At 42.2% G+C, this 20,632-nt stretch overlaps 1 protein-coding gene across 1 annotated transcript in view; it reads left to right on the forward strand.

The window, feature by feature from the left end:
• Window positions 1–20,632, forward strand: part of TMOD4 (tropomodulin 4) — a 504,246-nt gene that overhangs the window by 344,457 nt on the left and 139,157 nt on the right. The window lies entirely within an intron of this gene.

Here is a 20,632-nt window from a genome sequence, read left to right on the forward strand (position 1 = left end):
CAGCTCACTTCCATAAACAGCCAGATTGCAGACTGAGATAGGAAACTTGCAAAATGTTTAAAATTCTAGAAATTAGAAAGTCTTCTGATTCCTTCTGTAGTCAAGATTGGCACAAATTTTGCATAAAGGGAATTTCTGGCACCAGCTGATACTACTTCAGTCCCCACCCTAGACTGGGAAAGGGCTTAATCATGTTCCATATGATAACATAGTAATAGCTGTGACGGAAACCTGTTTCTGCAATCTGTTGTTGCACTTGTAGACTCACATAGATTTATCTGTGTGCTCCAGATAAGCCAGTCATCCTTCCCATGTGATTTCCTAACCAAGTTTCATTCAGATGTGTGCACATACTAAAGTACAGTAAGCACAGTATGTCACATCATGCGAACAGCTTTACAGTAAGCAGTGTGTCACATCATGTGGACAGCAGTACAGTTAGCACAGTTTGTACAGTAAGCATGGTGTGTCACATTATGTGGACAGCTTTACAGTAAGCAGTGTGTCACATCATGTGGACAGCAGTATAGTAAGCACAGTGTGTCACATCATGTGGACAGCCATACAGTAAGCACAGTGTTTCACATCATGCAGACAGCAGTACAGTAAGAAAAGTGTGTCACATAATGTGGGCAGCAGTACAGTAAGCAGAGTGTGTCACATCATGCTTGCATCAGTAAAGTAAGCACAGTGTGTCTCATCATGTGGGCAGCAGTACAGTAAGCACAGTGTGTCACATTATGCGGACAGCTTTGCACTAAGCAGTGTGTCATATGGACAGCAATACAGTAAGCACAGTGTTTCACATCATGCAGACAGCAGTACAGTAAGAATAGTGTGTCACATCATATGGGCAGCAGTACAGTAAGCAGAGTGTGTCACATCATGCGGGCATCAGTAAAGTAAGCACAGTGTGTCACATCATGTGGGCAGCAGTACAGTAAGGACAGTGTGTACAGTAAGCACAGTGTGTCACATTATGTGGACAGCTTTACCTTAAGCAGTGTGTCATGCGGACAGCAATAGAGTAAGCACAGTGTGTCACATCATGCAGACAGCAGTACAGTAAGCATAGTGTGTCACATCATGTGGGCAGCAGTATAGTAAGCACAGTGTGTCACATCATGCGGGCATCAGTAAAGTAAGCACAGTGTGCCACATCATGTGGGCAGCAGTACAGTAAGCATAGTGTGTCACATCATGCAGGCAGCAGTATAGTAAGCACAGTGTGTCACATCATGCGGGCATCAGTAAAGTAAGCACAGTGTGTCACATCATGTGGGCAGCAGTACAGTCAGCACAGTGTGTCACATTATGCAGACAGCTTTACAGTAAGCAGTGTGTCACATCATGCGGACAGCAGTAAAGTAAGCACAGTGTGTCACATCATGTGGACAGTCGTACAGTAAGCACAGTGTTTCACATCATGCAGACAGCAGTACAGCAAGAATAGTGTGTCACATCATGTGGGCAGCAGTACAGTAAGCAGAGTGTGTCACATCATGCGGGCATCAGTAAAGTAAGCACAGTGTGTCACATCATGTGGGCAGCAGTACAGTAATGACAGTGTGTACAGTAAGCACAGTGTGTCACATTATGTGGAGAGCTTTACAGTAAGCAGTGTGTCATACGGACAGCAATAGAGTAAGCACAGTGTGTCACATCATGCAGACAGCAGTACAGTAAGCACAGTGTGTCACATCATGCGGGCAGCAGTATAGTAAGCACAGTGTGTCACATCATGCGGGCAGCACTACAGTAAGCACAGTATGTCACATCATGCGGGCAGCAGTACAGTAAACACAGTGTGTCACATCATGCAGACAGCACTACAGTAAGCACAGTGTGTCACATCATGTGGACAGCAGTACAGTAAGCACAGTGTGTCACATCATGCGAACAGCAATACAGTAAGCACAGTGTGTCACATCATGCGGGTAGCGGTGCAATAAGCACAGTGTGTCACATTATGCAGACAGCTCATTAGTGTTTCATTTGCAAAACATAAGCATGCAGATTGCTAAACACATTAGTGGTCAGGTGTGTGGCTCAAGAATAGTATATCAGGAATGGAGATAAGTAAACTTAGTTGTTAAGATTACTGTCATGTAAGAGCAGGATAGGGCAAACTACAGCAAAGATCCTCAGCAGCAGGAATCATCTGATACTGAGAAAGTCACACTGTCATTATTAATATTTAGTTAGTAACATTTTTGATAAGCATAATAGTAGTAGATGCAGGATCATTTAGAAAGTATAGAGAAAAATGCCATTTTGTGTGCTGGTTGAAACTCAGACACTCCACATCATTAAGTCTTCATGGAGTTTTATCATAAACAAAAGTAAAAAAAATACATACAAGGCATCCTCTCATCCATTACTGATGAAGTGAAATGGCATCAGAAATACTTAGTCTAGGGATCTAAACCTCTTTGTCAGCATCAACAGAACAGTTTGGAAGGATTGGTATATATTGCAGAGGATATCATGGCACTGCTATTGAACAGACTCATCAGACTCAAAGTTCATCCTTGTCCATATTCAAACCCAACGTAGCCCTAAGGATAGGAAACAGAAAATTTACCCTAGGACTACCAACTGTACTACTAATGGACAGAGGCAGTTCCTAAATACTTTATACCATGCATGAGTCCCATTAAATTATCTGTAGTATGATCCCAGTTATTCTCAGTAATGATAATGTATAATTATTGACCATGGAATGGGTAAGGCCAGTCTATAACCAAAATGGGATAGGTTATTTCGAGCACAAAAGGGAAACTAGCTAGGCATAAAATGTCTTGCAAGGGCAGCTAGTCTAGTACTAATCTATGAAGATATGAATACACTACTTTCTTTTCCACCAATGAAATGATGATATTAATTAAGCCAATGAAGAAAATAACTCAGGGTTTTTTTTGCCCCATTCTGACTGCATACCTTCCCACTGACCATCTACTGTCTTCCACTCATGTTGTTCTTCATGTTTCACTGTTGCAGTCATTACACTTGGGTTATCTGCCTGCAGGTAGCCCTCAGTCAGCCCGAATACCAGAGACTTAGTATTTCTGTGTCGGTTGCTGTCGTTCCAGGACTGACATCAGGTTGTCAGGGGTATAAAACAGGCAGCCAACATCATTACATCAGTCTTTCTTGCCGAGGAGCCCAAAGCAGAAGCAGTTTGCATGAGTGCTGGTCGGCCACTACCTGAGTTTTCGTTTCCGAATTGAATTATCCTGAAGTCTTCTAAAGCTAAGTAGCCTGTTGGGGATCCTTTTTTTCTTGTTCTAACCGATGTCAGAAAAAGTTAACAATTGTCTCACCTGTGGAAATACCACACCGAGATTTCCATTCTTACTGCATCTCCTGTTTAGGCCCAGACCACGACGTACCTTGCTGTCGGTTTTGTGCTTTGTTCAATGCCCAAACTATTTGTTGTCGGGCCCTTATTGTTGCTAAATACTTTTGCTCTCGATCTCTGTATTCTGAAATGGCTTCAGGAAGCCATCTGACAACCGATCTTCTGAAAAAACGTAAGGATTAAAACAGAGACAGACTGCACAGGTCCAAAACTGCCAACGACGCTTTCGTTAAGCTAGTCACCCTTTCGCCGGTACTGAGTGAGGTGCTTTCACAGCCCCTGATGCCTGCTTCAGTGGATTTGCAGGCCGCTACCAAGACCTGTTTGGAGTTCGGTATGCCAAAAGACTCTTCTTTGACTATAGAACCTGTGGATGTCTCTACCTTGGATGGGTCTGGAGCCACTGTGCAGGCACCGGCTTCCGAGGAAGTTCTTCGCATTACCGATATTCGACACAACTCGATGACTTCTTTCACATCTTCAGTTCTGTCTAAAACTACCGTGTTTCTAAGGCCATGAGTACGAACTACGCCTAAAAAAATGACAACCCAAACTCAAGCACCTGCTTCCTTGCCACAATCTCAAATGCTTAAACTGGCAGAAGACCTGATCATGCTGATTAGGGGAAGCCAACCTTCCCCTGCTAAGAGAAAAAGAGACCTGTCCCCAGCAGCTTTAACTGACCAAAAGTCTGACGACTCTGAGGTTTCTGAATATGAAGACATGCCTTTACCTGCTTATGAGGATTCAGATATAGAGGAATCCATTCCTTCTGCTTCCCCTCTAGAGGATTTTTCTTTTGGTGAAACCCTACATACATTAAAAGAGCATTTCCCCTGGGAATGCCAGGATTATCCTCAGTCCAGAACAGATAGGTCAAGGGTTTATTCCAGACTTTTCCTGGTACCCAGAAAAGAGGGCACTTGGTGCCTAATCCTAGATTTTCCATTCTAAACACCTTCCTGGTGGTACCAAAATTCAAAATGCTCACCCTTCAGCAACTTCTTCCTATGTTGTCCAAAGATGCCTGGTCAGCCACCCTAGACCTATCTGCACATCCCTATCATGGACTCATGCAGGAAATATCTATGTTTCAGGGCAGGATCTATACATTATCAGTTCTCTGTACTTCCCTTTGATTTCAAACCCCATCATAGTACTATGACTGCCCTCCTATCCTTCCTTGAAACTGTGAACAAAGCTAAGGACTCTGGCCTCGTTGTATCTACCATCCTCCTCGATCTCTCTAAAGCTTTCGATACTATCTCTCATAACCTCCTTCTTACTAAGCTTTCTAACCTAAATCTTTCTCCCTCTTCCCTCTGTTGGTTTACTAGCTATCTCTCCAATCGGCAACAAGCTGTCAAGTGGAAAAAAGCCAACTCCTCCTTCCTTGACACACCCACAGGTGTCCCACAAGGCTCTATTCTGGGCCCCCTCCTCTTCAATATTTTCATTAATGACTTTTTCCGCTCTATTCCCCTTGCAAATATTATTCAATATGATGATGACTCTACTATCATCTGTGCTGTCCCATTCATTCCAACTCTCTTAAAACTAACTCAAGATGCCTTCTCCACCACAGAACAATGGATGAAAGAGAACCACCTTGCACTCAATGCTGCTAAAACCAAGCTTATGATATTCTCCCCCTCCAAAACTAATAACTTTGACAGAAATTTATTCTCCATCACCAGCCAGAACAATACATGTCACGAGCTGGTATCTGAAGCCAAACTACTCGGGATTCAAATTGATGACAAGCTGAAATTCAACTCCCATCTACTCCTAAATATAAAAATCCCATCAAAAACTAGGCATGCTCTACCGCCACCATCGGTTCCTCACCTCTACTACCAAAATTACCCTCTCTACCACATTTCTCCTTCCCTCCCTTCTCTATGGCACCCCTCTTCTAACAAACCTACAATCTTCTCTGAAATCCAAACTATCACCTTGCTACAATAAAATAGCCAGATTTGCAACCAGCATCAAATCATCTACCCATCACTGTGAACCTCTCCAAAAACTCAACTGGCTAGAGCTACCCCACTACCTCTCCTACACTCAACTCACCTATGCACATAAACTCATCTTCCAGCCAACACTCTGTCCCTCTCTTTCAACTACCTTTAAAATGCATCAAACACAAAGACTTCTAAGATCTAACAATCAAAACCTCACAGAGGTCTATAGACCCATACACGCTCCAGGACAACACCTCCTGTCCTTCTCACTAGCACGCCAATGGAACTCCCTTCCCCCATCCATCCGTACAATTGCTAGTCTCCCACACTTTAAAAAAATTACTTCACTCTCATCTAACATCCTCATGGGAATGCTCCTGCTCACATCCTTCATAACCTACCCTACTTCCTCCACTACTCCTTTTTCTTTTTCCATTCCCAGCTAGCAAATTCATGCTTGCTTCCACCATTCAACTCCTCACTTGTACCAAGTAATTAAAAAATAAATAAATAAATAAATAAATAAAAAGAAAACACAATACTATTTCTTTTTATATTTCGCCTCTATTACTTGTTTTGTTTGATACTTATGTTTTTCTCTATATAATCTATGTATTGAAATTAATCTTTGTATTTTATGTATTGTGTAACATAATCTTTGTATAATCTGTATGTGGAGCTTTTCTCCCCGGACTCCATTGCAAATGGGTTATTTGGGCCCAATGGACTATCCTGGTTAAACAACAGCAAATAAATAAATAAATAATTAAAATCCACTGCTCCCAGAGTTTTCACAAAATGCCTGGCTCCAGTCATTGCCTATTGCAGACAGAGAAAGATTTAAATATACCCTTACTTGAACAATTGCCTGATTTAGGCAGACAGTCAGGAAAAGCTGTTGCAGCACCTGACATTTGTAAAGAACCTTCTAACCTCCCTGGGGTACACTATCAATGAAAAGAAATCAAACCTAGTCCCCAGTCAAAAGATTGTATTCCTGGGAGCAAGCTTGGACACAGCATCCCAGATGGCATTGCTTACTCCAGAAAAACAAGCCTATCTAACAGGCTGCTTTGGTCAAATGGCCACCAGAACCCAGCTATCCGCAAGAAAAATCCTGCAGGCTCTAGGGTTCATGGCCTCTTGCATTATACTAATTCCATATGCCAGACTGCATATGAGGAAACTTCAGTGGTACTTAAAAAGTCTTTGGTGCCAACATTCTCAGGACCTGGAAACAATCATACCTTGTCTAAGGACAGAATTTCTTTGGAGGCAGCAGCATGCAAGCATAACAAGGGACTTCCTTTTACACAACCTCAGGCCGCCCAGACCCTAACCACAGATGCATCAGACTATGTCTGGGGGGCACATCTGGATGACAAGTGCATTCAGGGCCACTGGAGCTCAAGTCAAATTCATCTGCACATCAACCAAAAAGAAATGCTAGCTGTACAGCATGCTCTGACAGCTTTCAGATCCCTACTCTCACCAGGACCTCTGCTAATAAAAACAGGCAACACCACAGTTATGTGGTACATCAACAAGCAGGGGGGAACCCACTCTTACCCACTCTGCAGGCTAGCCATGACCCTGTGGAACACAGCCTTGGACATGCATATTCATCTGCAAGCTCAATTCCTGATGGGCAAACAAAACTCTCTAGCATACGACTTAACCAGAAATCTCCTAGATCCACATGAGTGGCAATTAGACCCCAGCACTTTCAGCCTTCTAACCTAGAAATGGGGGACCCTGGAGGTGGATCTTTTTGCCTCCCCCTACAACCACCAGATCAGCAAGTTCTGCACCAGGACACCTCACAGCAAGGCATGGAAAGTGGATGCCTTATCCTTCCAGTTGGTAAAATTCTCAATCTATGCTTTTCCCCCTCTGCCTCTTTCTTAAAGAATATTACTCAAGATAAGACAGGACAGACCAAGGGCAATCCTGATTGTCCCAGACTGGCCATGCCAGCACTGGTACCCACTACTTTGCAGCTTGTCACCAGTGCCACCATGGCACCTACCCCAGATCCCAACCCTCCTCACTCAGCAGGAGGGACAGATATTGCATCTGCAACTGCAAACCCTGAACCTTGCAGCCTGGCTTATTCCTTGAATTCTCCCCCAGTGACCAGCCTAAGCAAGCAGGTGCTGGACATCATTCTTGAAGCCAGAAGACCCAGTACAAGGAAATCCTATGCTGATAAGTGGAAAATGTATTGTTCCTGGATTCACTCTAAAGTAGCGGACACAGCACTGCCCTTCTTACCTCTAATCCTGGATTACCTAGCAGATCTACTCCACAGAGGCCTATCCTTCTCTTCCATCAAGATCCATGCTGCTGCCATCTCGGCTCATTACAACACTGAGCCACCTCTCTTGTCTTCTCTCTCCCTCTCATCTAACAGTTCCTGAGAGGGCCCAACAACATAAGGCCATCAAGGAGAGTCCCCACCCATGCTTGGGATCTTAACTTTGTACTGGAAAAGCTTATGCTACCCCCCTTTGAGCCTGCAGCTTCAGCAGAGTTAAAATTCCTCTCTTGGAAAACAGCCTTGCTTCTGGCCATCACTTCAGCTAGAAGAGTGTCTGAGCTACAAGCACTTATGGCTGTGGAACCCTTCATTATTTTTCATGCTGACAGGGTCTCCCTCAGGACTAACCCTACCTTTATGACTAAAGTGGTGTCCAGTGTAGCTCTCAACCAATCTATCCATTTGCCAACCTTCTTCCCTAATCCTCAAAATAAAGGGGAAAGGATCCTGCACTCTTTAGACGTACACAGACAGCTCAGATTCTACCCTGATAGGACTAAGCCCTTCAGGATATCTGACCAGTTACTAGTCAGTTTTGCACCAGCGGCAGAGGGCAAGACCATATCTAAACAAACAATTTCCAAATGGATAGCACACTGTATCCACTTCTGTTACAAACACCATGGGAAACCAACCCCTCAGGGGGTCAGGACACATTCCACTAGGGCAACTTCTACCTCTACGGCATTCTTCAGGGGAGTCCCTACCAGGGACATTATGGAAGCTGCTACCTGGAGTTCTGTTCACACCTTCACCAAGCATTTCCACCTGCCTATCTTTTACAAATCCAGGGCAGGTTTTGCAATAGCAGTCCTGCAGGGCATACAAGCCAGCCCCAACTCTTCTTGACTGCCTCCACCCATTCTTCAGCTTTGGGAATCAACCCAAGTGTGATGACTGCAACAGTGAAACATGAAGAACATAGTACAGTTGTGTACACTTACCATAAATGTAGATGTTCGAGTGTATTCGCTGTTGCAGTCCTGGTTTCCCTTCCTCCAGCCCCCTTCTCTCTCTCTCTCTCTCTCTCTCTCTATCTCCTTCTCTATCTCTATTATTCACCCTTTACAGGGTTATTGGTATTTACATTTCACTGATGGTGTTTTTTCCATCATAGCTTAGCTCCCTATTTGGGGGGGGTCCTGACATTTGGGGCAAGAAAAACTAATGTAATGGCGCCAGCTGCCTGTTTTTATACCCCTGACGACCTGACGTCAGTCCTGGAGTGACAGCAACTGATGCAGAAATGCTAAGTCTCTGGTATTTGGGCCGCCTGAGGGCTACCTGCAGGCAGATAACCCAAGTGTGATGACTGCACCAGTGAATACACTCGAATATCTACATTTTGGGTAAGTGTAAACAACTGTACCTGTCTCCTAACTTGAGTGCCTTTGATACATCACCCTGGAGTTGGGACCACCTCATGCTGTTTTTTATGCAGTTTATTTTTTGGGATGCTCTAACTGGGCAGAACTGCTGAAATTATACATATCACTGGGCATAATGTCAGTCAGCTTTAGGCCTACCTAGCAATGCTGAATATTTAACAATAATCCACCTTGTGATCATGGCATGCCCCATCACTGGTGTGTGTCAAATCACAGACAGAGGTTCTACCCCTCCATCCTAGAGTGGAGCAAAGTAGCAAAATGCTACTTTTTCATGTGCTACCCTATGCTAGTCAATGCTGAGTTGTTCGGGTCACAGTTAAGGTTCCATCTCACTATGCTATGGAACGACCTACAAGTTATGGTTACTAATGAGCTGGATTTTATAAGGCACTGTGTTATCACAAGGCTAGAGGCACAAATACAGCTTACTTGATAATGAAAATCACTGACAACCCACAACTCAAATGTTGTGTTGGCCATGTAAGGTTAAAGCATGATTATAAGATGGATAAGGATAAAGAAAACATGCTAACATTTAAAAAAATAAATGGTTAATTCACTTTATGAGGGCAGAGAAAAAAATGTGAAGTATCAGTCTTAGAAATACAGAAGACCAAGAAGTAAATTCATATGTATCTGGTGATCTAAAACTGATATATTATTACAGACTTGTCTTAGAACACAGATTGTTAAGACATACCAAACTAGAAGACAAAGTGGTAACACAGGAATACCCCTATTTAAGTTGGCCCAAAGGAGAGGAAGGATGGACATTAGAAAAGCACATAGAATATGCTTTCATATGAAAGTAAACATTTGCACTCTTCATAAATTTAAATCAGCATTCTTTACCTATATAACTATTGAAGGAATGCAGTATCTGTACAAACGTGTATGAAAGCTCCTGATGTTGTTTGTCTTTTCGGCTTTTCTCGGTTAGGGGTTGCCACAGTGGAACTCCGATCCGCTAATGATTGGCGGTAGATTTTTCATGGTGCCGAGTTGCCAGCCTGTCACCCAACCTTCAGCGAAGGCACTCCCATTCATGCATGTTTTTCGGAGGCCACTCGACCATGGGGAGGACATGCAGACTCCACACGGAAGGCACTCCAGCTGTGAATCGAACAGGAGAACCTCTTGCTGTGAGGCAACAATGCTACCGCTGTACCACCATGGCTTCTTCATAGTCATCACATGGATGAGTTAAGGCTATCTGCGCTATTCACAAATGAACACAGTGTAGCAGTAATTCATAGAGGCCACTTATGCTAACATGTGATGGCTGTGAATAAGCCAAATAAGCAAATGAATGCATAATGAAATGCAAGTGAGGAATGATGTTACCCAGCACATTAATGAAGCATTCTAACAGCTTTCTGTGATTCATAGTGAATTTTTCCCACTTTTCCTCCCTGTCCACAGATACATTATATAAAGGTGAGTCTCGGCAATCCTATCTACTTTGCAATCCATGAAAATGCTGTTACCTGCTGCCTTGTTTTGCATTATTACTACACATGAAAAAAAGGCCACAGCCATAAACAAAAAAAGCCTTTTGATTTAATCATCAGTCAAACTACACAACACTGAGCATGTGTGCCTGCCATCCTCATACAAAAAAGTTATTTACCACAAACCCATAATTATATACACATGCAAAATCTGAGTCCAGACAAGTAAAGTCATGCTACAGTAATATTTGCAGTGTCATAAATACATTCAGAAGAGTAAAACAGTCACTTTTTAACAGATTCATCCTTCCTGTAGGCCCTACTGTTTTCATGTATTCATAATAGTTATTTTTTTATTCTTCAGTGACACTCAAAAATCTCAAAGACACATGAATGTTCAGCCAACAAAGCATCCTTGCCACTTCAGTACATCTCAATTAAAACACATATGTATACACAATCATGAAATGACAAAAAAGTGAATGATTTTTCCCAGTGGCCAAATCATTTCTATTTACATAATTTGTAGGCAAATTAACCCCTTCCACATTTATCTCTATGAATCACAGTAATACATGAATGTGTAAGGATGCTTATGCACGTAAGTCACTCTTTTGCAAATGAATACAACCACAGGTTCAAGTTAATGCACTGTGAACAGAGACAGAGTCCACATCAGTAATTCTCAAATTGCCTCAGATATGCTCAAAGCTGAATATATTTAGAAAAGTCAAAATGGAATCACATGTATGACAACCATGAAGTGTAATCTCTGTCCATCTAACATCACCTGGCACACTTTCTCACCTTAACACAAACACTTAATATGCCAATCAAGCACATAGGAATACTCAACACATGATACCTAAGTTGGTAATCAAACACAGAGTAATATGTATTTTTGCAGCCCTCCCCTCCAAAAAATATTATTGTTTCTCTACTGCATAATTAAATGACATTCAGATCTAATACCTTAAAAAATGTAGCTAAGACAATGCCCAAGTAATACAAAGAAAAATGATGAGTGCTTACTGCTGCCCACATAAGGATATTGCTATATAAAACATTTTAACCCCTTTATTTTCTTTAAATGTTGATAATCTGCCTCTTGCCTTAGGTCTTTCAAGCGTGACTGTGCAAAGCCGCATCGGTCCATAATATCCAAATATGTAAAAAGTAATATAAAATCTATGGCTTTTATATAGTACTTCATATGTACTAAACACTTTTCTTTAGGTACTTTATGCTTTTGCCCAGTGGCAGCTAGTGACTTCAAATCAAAGGGGGGGGGCTGCAGGAGACAGATGAATGGGTGGAGCCAATTTGGATGGGGTGTGGTCAACTAGAAAGGGGTGGAGCTATGCAAACAAAACACAAAAAATGGGACTTTAATTAAATACACTGCCTTGGGTGCCAAACCATTTATTTATTTATTTATTATTTTTATTTTACATTTTATTTTACATTTGTTGACCGGGCTAGTCCAGCTGGATATATTTCCTTTTTCAGTAGAGGCCTGGGGAGAAAAGCTCCACATATAAACAACCACCACCACACAAAAATGTCAAAAAAGGTATTACATTTTAAAATTCTAGGAAGACTATGTGATACATTATAATATTCACCTTCAGATCATAGTACAGTATGAATATCAAGTGAACCCCAATACATTATTACAATACAATTAAATCTTTGGATATTCTAGTATACTGCAGACAGTTACTATTTCCAAAGGGTTAGGTAGTAACAGTACAAAAATGAAGAGGTATTAAGAAAAAGGCAGGAATACTACCTTCAGGGTACATTCATAGCGAAGTAGAGAAGATATGTAATTGGATGTAATTGGTGCTAAGTAGTAGAGAGAGTTTGTAGGTGCTGTTAATTCAGAGGAGTAGACAGGAAAGAGTGGAGGACAGTAGGAAGTCAGGAGATGAGAAAGAGAAGCCCAGAGGATCAGTCTGGGTAACAACAAGGGCATAGCCAGTGAGTTCTAAGGTGATTCTTAAGACTTTGTTTAAAGAGACGAGGGGATTGAAGTGAGGTTAGGTCAGATGGCAGGAGGTTCCATTGTTTTCCAACGGTATTTGAGAACAGAGAGTCCCCAGCTAAGTTATTAGCCTTGGTGGTACTGGCTAGAAGTTTATTGGAGGAGCGTAAGGAATCAAGATTACTATAGGGTGCTATAAGGTTGTTGAGTATTGGTGTGTTGTTGGGTTGGTAAAAAATCTTATGAACGATGGTCAGTTGGGAAAGTATCAGAAGGTTTTTTAGTTTAAGCCAGTCTAGTTGGTGAAGGTTAAGACAGTGGTGAGTTATATATGGGTTTCCAGTGGCAAATCTAGCAATACTATTATAGGAGTTGGCTAGTTTGGTAAGATTATTTTTTTTTAGATTAGTGTATGTGGGTGCTGCATACAGAAGAGTTGAAATTAGATGGGAGTGGGCAATAGTCATTCTGGCTGTTGAAGTTAAGAAAGGTTTTATCCTACATAGGGAGCCCAGTTTTTTATTAACAAATTTAATAGTGTTATTAATGTGAGTGTCAAAGGTGAGGTTATTATCAATTGTAATTCCTAATAGTTTGGTGGAAGAGTCTGGGGATATAAGGGTGCCATTACTGGATTGAATGGAGAAATCTATGGGGGAGGACTTACTGTTTGTTGTAAATAGTAGTAGCTTGGTCTTTTTGGTATTCAGAAGAAGGCACCGTTTAGAGAACCATGCCTCTACTGTATTGAAAGCTGTCTGTGTTAAAGATTGAAGTTCATATATAGAGTTGGCAGAGCATATGATAGTAGAATTGTCAGCATATTGTATACAGGTGGTTTCAGGAATGGCTATTTGAAGGTCATTGATGAATAATGAGAAAAGAAGAGGGCCAAGAATGGAGCCTTGAGGGACTCCCAGGGAGATAGGAAGGTGAGAAGATAGTTTATTCTCCCAAATAACTGCTTGCTGTCTATTACTAAGGTAAGACTTGAACCAGAGAATTGCTTTAGTGTCAAGAGAGAGGGATGACAAAGTGTTTATGAGTAAGCAATGGTTAACCATATCAAAGGCTTTAGACAGGTCGAGGAAGAGTGCTGATGAGAGGGTGTTATTATTGCGGTTATTATTAATGGTGTTGGTGAAGGATAAGAGAGCTGTGGTGGTACTATGAAAAGGCCTGAAGCCATGCTGACAGTTTGCTAGAATGTTATATTGAGGTAAGTAGTTCATTAGCTGATGGTGAATACATTTTTCCATAATCTTGGCTAATGGAGAAAGGAGAGCTATAGGTCTGTAGTTAGAATAGTCATTAGAGTTACCTCCTTTGTGTAAGGGAATAATGTGGGAGTTTTTCCAGAGATTTGGAATGGTTCCTTCAGTTATGGTACGGTTTATCAAGATGGATATAGGATAGGCGACTACTTTAGCTGCAAGCTGTAGGTATTCAGATGGTAAGTTATTGGCAGAGGGGGTGCAAGGCTTTAGCTTGTGAACTAGTTTTTGGATGTAGGAGGTAGGGATAGGTTGTAGTTGGAATGTTGGCCGAGTCAGAGGTGAGGAGTTAGGTAGCTCAGGGTTGTCTGTAGCTAGTTGATTGGCTAGAGCTTGTATGGTGTTTGTAAAGAAAGTGTTAAAGGCATTGGCAGTTTGTTGGGAGGTATTGTTTTCTGACCCTAGAGGGGAAGGAGTGCTAGAGTGGCCTGGACAAAGGAGGTTATTCACGCTTGCCCAGAATTTTTGTGGATTATTGTGGTGAGTTTGCTGCAGCTTGCAATAGTAGCTTTTTTTGTCAGAGAGAATAGCTTTTTTTGTAGCATTTCTCAACTGTCTAAAGGTTTGTTGATCTAGGGTATTTTTGGTTGCTCTCCACTTAGTCCAGGATTTATTTCTAAGTAATATTTTTTGTCTGGTATCTTTTGACAGCCAGGGGGCAGGTTTGGATTTTACTCTAATATATCTTTTAGGTGCATGCCTGTCGAGGATTGTTAAGAATTTGTTATTGAAAAATATAGCAGCTTCTTCAAGAGGGAGAGATTTTAGAGGGCTCCAGACGCAGGCTTTAAGTTCCATATGAAATAATACAGGCTGAAAGTTTTTCTTGGTTCGAGAAGTCCTATAGTTGGGGGCATTGGTGATGTCGTTCTTTTGTCTAATGATGTAAGTAAGCATGTGATCACTTATATCATCAGGCAAGGTCCCTACTTTATAAGTATGTTTTTGTTTATTGATTAGTATCCAATCTGGTATAGTTTCTTTGTTATTTGGTTTATTAATTCTAGTGGTGGTGGAGATAATTTGATTAAAGCCATGCAGATTAATATGAGAAGAAGGATTATCTGTATTTATACTATTCCAGTCAGTATTGATATCTCCTAGAATAATAGTTTTTTGTGGGAAAGTAGTAGATATCCAACATAGGGTATCCTCTATTGTAGAAATGTTATTACCTGGGGGTAGGTAGACACATATTATATAAAGTGCTTTGGTGGAATTGTGTTGAAATTTAGTGATTAAAAGTTCAACTTTACTATTTTCAGGTGGGTTATAAGGTATAGAGGAGTTGTGTAGTTCATTTCTGAACAGTAAGGCTACTCCTCCTCCTTTGCATTTTACTCTGTCGTGTCTCAGTATTTTATACCCTGGGGGGATTATTTCATTATCCTTAGTTGTGGGTTTTAACCAGGTTTCTGTAAGACAGAGGATATCAAAGGAGTAAATATCTAGAAGGGAATGGAGTTGGGCAACTTTGTTGTTAGATCTGCGGATATTGAGATGACCTATTAGTAAAAAGTCAGAGAGATTGGTCTGGGTAGTAAGTGTGTTGGGGGAAGAGCTAAGAATAGGTGAAGTAGAGAGATTAGAAGGGCCTGGGTTAGGGTGGATGTCACCATCTTTTAAGGTGGGTGATTTTAGTACAGAAAGAGGGTAAACATTTTAAAGTGGAACCTGTGTGTGGAGAGACAGCCTTACAAGACTATCTGCAAATATATAGAGCTGAGTATATTTTTCTGTATTATTCTGTATTATAGAGCTAAATTGTTGCTTAGATATCTGTTGTCTTACTGTTCTGCAAATATACAGAGATCAGTATATATTTTTTGGTTTTATAATTTCCACTCTGATTCCTCACATCTCTGTTGAAACTGGTTTCCCCATCCCCCCTCCCTGTTCTTGGTTGTAGTTTAAATTTGGTGGCTTTTGCAGTGCCCGCCCCACTGTAGATTTGATCTAGGACACTCCCCCAGTCCCATCTCTTTACCGCATTCTACCTAATAAACCTTTTCTGCACTTGCTTTTAGTCCTTTTTAATTTAATTACATTTTTTCAAACTGTGTGTGGACTAATATTGCTACATACTCAAGTGTGCCAGCTTACACTGCATGTGAATTGTTTTTACTACTTTTCTGAAAAAAAAAATGTATCTGCTTTTACTGTATTTGTGTTTCTTCCTACTTTATTTTGCTTTTGCGTCATCTTAAAAGTACTCAATTGTATTTATTACTGCTTGTTGTATCTCATTCTAAGCCTTTTAGTTTAAGCACTTGGGCTTCAGACCAGTTGTTTTACATTAAGAAGGTTTGTGGTCTGCACTGTGGTGGCAGAACAGGTAGCTTACATCCTTCTAAGTTGGGAACTGCTGATTGAGGGCTCAGTGTCTGTTATTCTAAAAGTGTATTAATTCTGGTTTAAGCACTTGGGCTTCAGGCCAGTTATTTTACATTAGAAGGGTTCGTGGTCTGCACTCTTGTGGGAGGAGAGGCTGGACTCTGCCCTTCTGAGCTGGGAATTTCTGGTTAAAGGCTTATAGTGCCTGCATATTTGAACTGCTTCTTACTGAAATTGGTACACCTTGTTTTCTGTAGCATAGACTAGATCCAGGCCTGTTGAATCTAGCTTTGTTTGTATAACTTGAGCACTAATCCAGGCAATCTTTAAAGTATTCAATTGTATTTATTACTGCTTGGTAGTAACTTGATTAAAGTGTAGCTATCATTCTAAGTCTTTTGGATTAAGCACTTGGGCTTCAGACCAGTTGTTTTACATTAGGAAGGTTTGTGGCCTGCACTGTGGTGGCAGGACAGGTAGCTTACATCCTTCTAAGTTGGGAACTGCTGATTGAGGGCTCAGTGTCTGTTATTCTAAAAGTATATTAGTTCTGGTTTAAGCACTTGGGCTTCAGGCCAGTTATTTTACATTAAGAAGGTTCATGGTCTGCACTCTTGTGGGAGGAGAGGCTGGACTCTGCCCTTCTGAGCTGGGAATTTCTGGTTAAAGGCTTATAGTGCCTGCATATTTGAACTGTTTCTTACTGAAATTGGTACACCTTGTTTGTTGTAGCATAGACTAGATCCAGGCCTGCTGAATCTAGCTTTGTTTGTATGCTTGTTGTTTGTTTGCTTGTTATTTCCCTGAAATGCTAATTACACCTAAAACGTGGCTTTTCAGCACTTCTGCGAATCCCTAGTGATATCTGCATTGCTTACTGTACTTATTTCCTTGTTTCACTTGAAAGAAAGTTACTGTTTGTCATTTTTGCATTTAAGTTACCTGTAACACATTGCATTTAAGTTACCTGGCACTTGCCCACTATATAAGTCAGCACTAAAAAATTAAAAGCACTACACCCTCACAAACTCCCCTTGAGTACCTTGTTCCCCATTATCCCTTTTTTTTCAATTATAAAGGAATTCCCAATACTATTCTAGCATGTCCAAAGGTCAGTTGTCAATCTCCTCTCCGGTCCAGCTGGTGAATCTGGGAATCTTGAGGCAATGTTACACAGACAACCCTCTCCTCCTCCCAACAAATTCCAACACATGTGAGAGATGCAACCATATAGCCATACTGGAGGCTAAACTCTCTCAACTCAGTACTGGCGTAACCAGTCAGGAGGAGAAGGAAACCACACTCACTACAATTCCAGTCTCACATAGACCTACCACGACAGCAAACCAAACACATAAACACACAAAAACTCTAAATAAAAATCTGCCTAAGCAGCAGAGACCTCCAAAGCAGACACCCAAGCAACCGCTACCCCAAAACAAAACACATGCAACACATAGCTCACAAAGCCAGTGTGCCGAACAGTCACAGCCCTTAAGGCTAAACAACACACCTGATACACTTGTAATAGGTGACTATCGTCAGGCACACTGACATCCCGCTCACCAGGCTGAACAAGGAGAAGGACACGGTGAGCTGTCTGTCGGGCGCTAGGATCCGCCACATAACACAAGCACTCAGGTCACTCCAAGGCAAGTACAAATATGACTCAGTCATTGTCCATGCTGGTGTGAATGACCTGAGACGTACCTCCCTGGACTACATGAAAAGAGACATAGAGGAGCTCTCTGAGCATGTAGCCCAGGCCGATATGACCCTGACCTTGAGTAGCATCTTACCCTCACCAAGAATGATGCCACAATATGAAGACAAGATGATAAATTTCAACAATTGGCTTAAGTATTGGTGTCATTCAAAGGGGATCCAATGCCTGTCAGCCTGGGATGACATGCTCGACAAGCCACGATGCTTTGCTTGGGACGGCTTGCACCTGTCAGCCCTGAGCTTTCGGATATTGGCAAAGGATCTTGCTACCCACATAGTGCCTTTTTTAGGCAAGGTTCAAAAGAGAAACCCACCTCCATAGGTATCACAAGGGATAAGAAACTAAGAGTAATGCTACTCAATGCCAGAAGTCTAAACCTCAAGATGCACGCACTCAAAACTCTCCTTAGCATGGAGAACATCGATATCTGTGCAGTAACAGAAACCTGGTTCAAGGCTCCCGAGAGCACCCCAGCACTACCAGGTTATACCTCATACCATGCTTTTCGGCCCCAAAACTTGGACCGAACCACAAAAGGAGGGGGAGTATCAATATTCGTCAAAGATACCCACACCTCCAGGTTGTTGGCACAGCACGAAGCATCAGAGACTATCCATGTGAAACTAACAGTGGGTAAAACTGCCTTCCAGTTTATAGCCTGCTACAGACCACCCTCCCAAACCCAGGTACCCCACTCGGCCTTCCTGAGAACACTGGAAAATATGAAGGTCTCTCCAAACACCATTATATTGGGCGACTTCAACTACCCAAACATAGACTGGGAGCATTACTCTAGCACCAACACCCTAGCCCAAAGGTTCCTAGAATTTATAAAGTCAAATGCTATGGAACAACTTGTCACCACTCCCACAAGAGGGGAAAACAAACTGGACCTGATCATCACCAACATGGGGACTTTATGCTCCAGACCAGAAGTGTATCCCTCATTGGTAAGATCAGACCATAAACTAATCTCACTGGATATTCACATCCCGACTCCACCCCCTGCCCTGAAAACCACAGTGAAAAACTTCTCTAATGCAAATTTCACACTCCTCAAAACCGAGGTGGAATCCTTCAAAGCCCCCGGGCCTGTGGAAAATACGGCCCAGACCGCAGAATCCTTTATAAATGCATTCTATGAACACCTTCAGGAATGCATGGATCATGCAATCCCAAATAAAACCAAGTCCCAATCCTCCAAAGGCAGACGTCCTGTCTGGTGGACCCCAGCCATAAACAAACTATACAATAGAAGGAGGAAACTACTACATGATAGAGCAAAATCCCAAAAAGGGAAGGCATCTCTGATCAGTATTAGCAAAAAACTACGGGCACTCATAAAATCGTCTAAGGCCAGCTTCAAGAGAAAAATTGCACAGGACACTAAGGATAATCACAAGGCTTTCTTTAGTTATGTTAGGAACCTGGGTGGGAATTCCCAGATGTGCTCAGAAGTAGTCCAAAATGACAAAAAATACACCGAACCCACAGACATTACCAACATCCTAGCTGACAGGTTCAGCGGAACCCCCCCCCCCCACCAAAAGGGCAAATATCTATCCCAGCAGAGTGCTGCCCCCCTGACATCGCAGATGCTCAGGTAAGAGCTGCCCTCTCCAAAGCAAAAAACACAGCATCAATGGGAACAGACGGTGTCCCGGGCTGCATCCTACATGAACTCAAAGAAGAGCTAAACCCAAACATAAAACTACTGTTCAATCTCAGCCTTACTACAGGATATGTACCCAAAGAGTGGCGTACAGCAACAGTGGTCCCTCTCCACAAAGGTGGTGCCTCAACGGATCCTGGAAACTATCGCCCCATAAGCCTGACTAGCTTGGTCTGCAAAGCTATGGAAAGTATCATCATGGACCTCATAAATAAAGATATTGGGGACCTACAGACACTGGATCCTACCCAGTATGGCTTTGTTAAGGGCAGATCCTGCCTCTTAAACCTGGTTGATTTCTTTGAAACAGTCACTAAGGCCATTGACGAGGGGAAGGTGGTCCACACAGCCTACCTGGACCTCGCAAAAGCCTTCGATACAATACCCCACTTGGGCATTATAGATAAGCTCACCAGCTTAAATATAAACCCCTATGTCACTAGATGGGTTGCAAACTGGCTCAAGGACAGAACCCACATGGTTAGAATTGCTGGAGCCATGTTAGACTCCAAACCAGTTACAAGTGGTGGCCCACAAGGCTCAGTCCTGGGACCTCTCTTGTTTGGTATATTTCTCGGAGGTACAGGGCAACACGGAAGGACTATGGCTGACCAAGTTTGCAGATGACTGCAAACTGTGCGCCATAATCGACACTCCAGCCGACACAAGCATCCTCCAAAAGGGCCTCATAGGAACGGACAACTGGTGCCAGAGCCATGGCCTCAAGCTAAACACCAAAAAGTGTATAGTCATCCCCTTTGGCAAAAACAAAGTGCCCACAAATTACCACATATGTGGTAATCCATTAAGTACAGAAGAAGTAATTAGGGACCTGGGGACCCAAGTTGATAGCAATCTCTCATTTGACAACCACGTAGCCAAAGTGGTTAGAAAAACATTTTATATAGCCCACCTAATCATGAAGAGATTCACATCTAGATCAGGGGAGGTCATCGTGCCTCTTTACTCATCCCTCATCAGGCCCATAATTGAGTACAATGCCCCTTTTGTGATGTACCTTACCAGACACCTGCAGCAACTGGAAAGACCCCAAATGTACCTCACCAAGAGGATCAAAGGGCTCAAACAGATATCATATGCTGCCCGGTTAAAGAAACTCCAGCTCTACTCAGTGGCATACCGCCTGCT

This window comes from Protopterus annectens, chromosome 8.part0 (genome assembly GCF_019279795.1).
Source record: "Protopterus annectens isolate FY-2018-M chromosome 8.part0, PAN1.0, whole genome shotgun sequence".
NCBI lineage: Eukaryota > Metazoa > Chordata > Ceratodontiformes > Protopteridae > Protopterus > Protopterus annectens.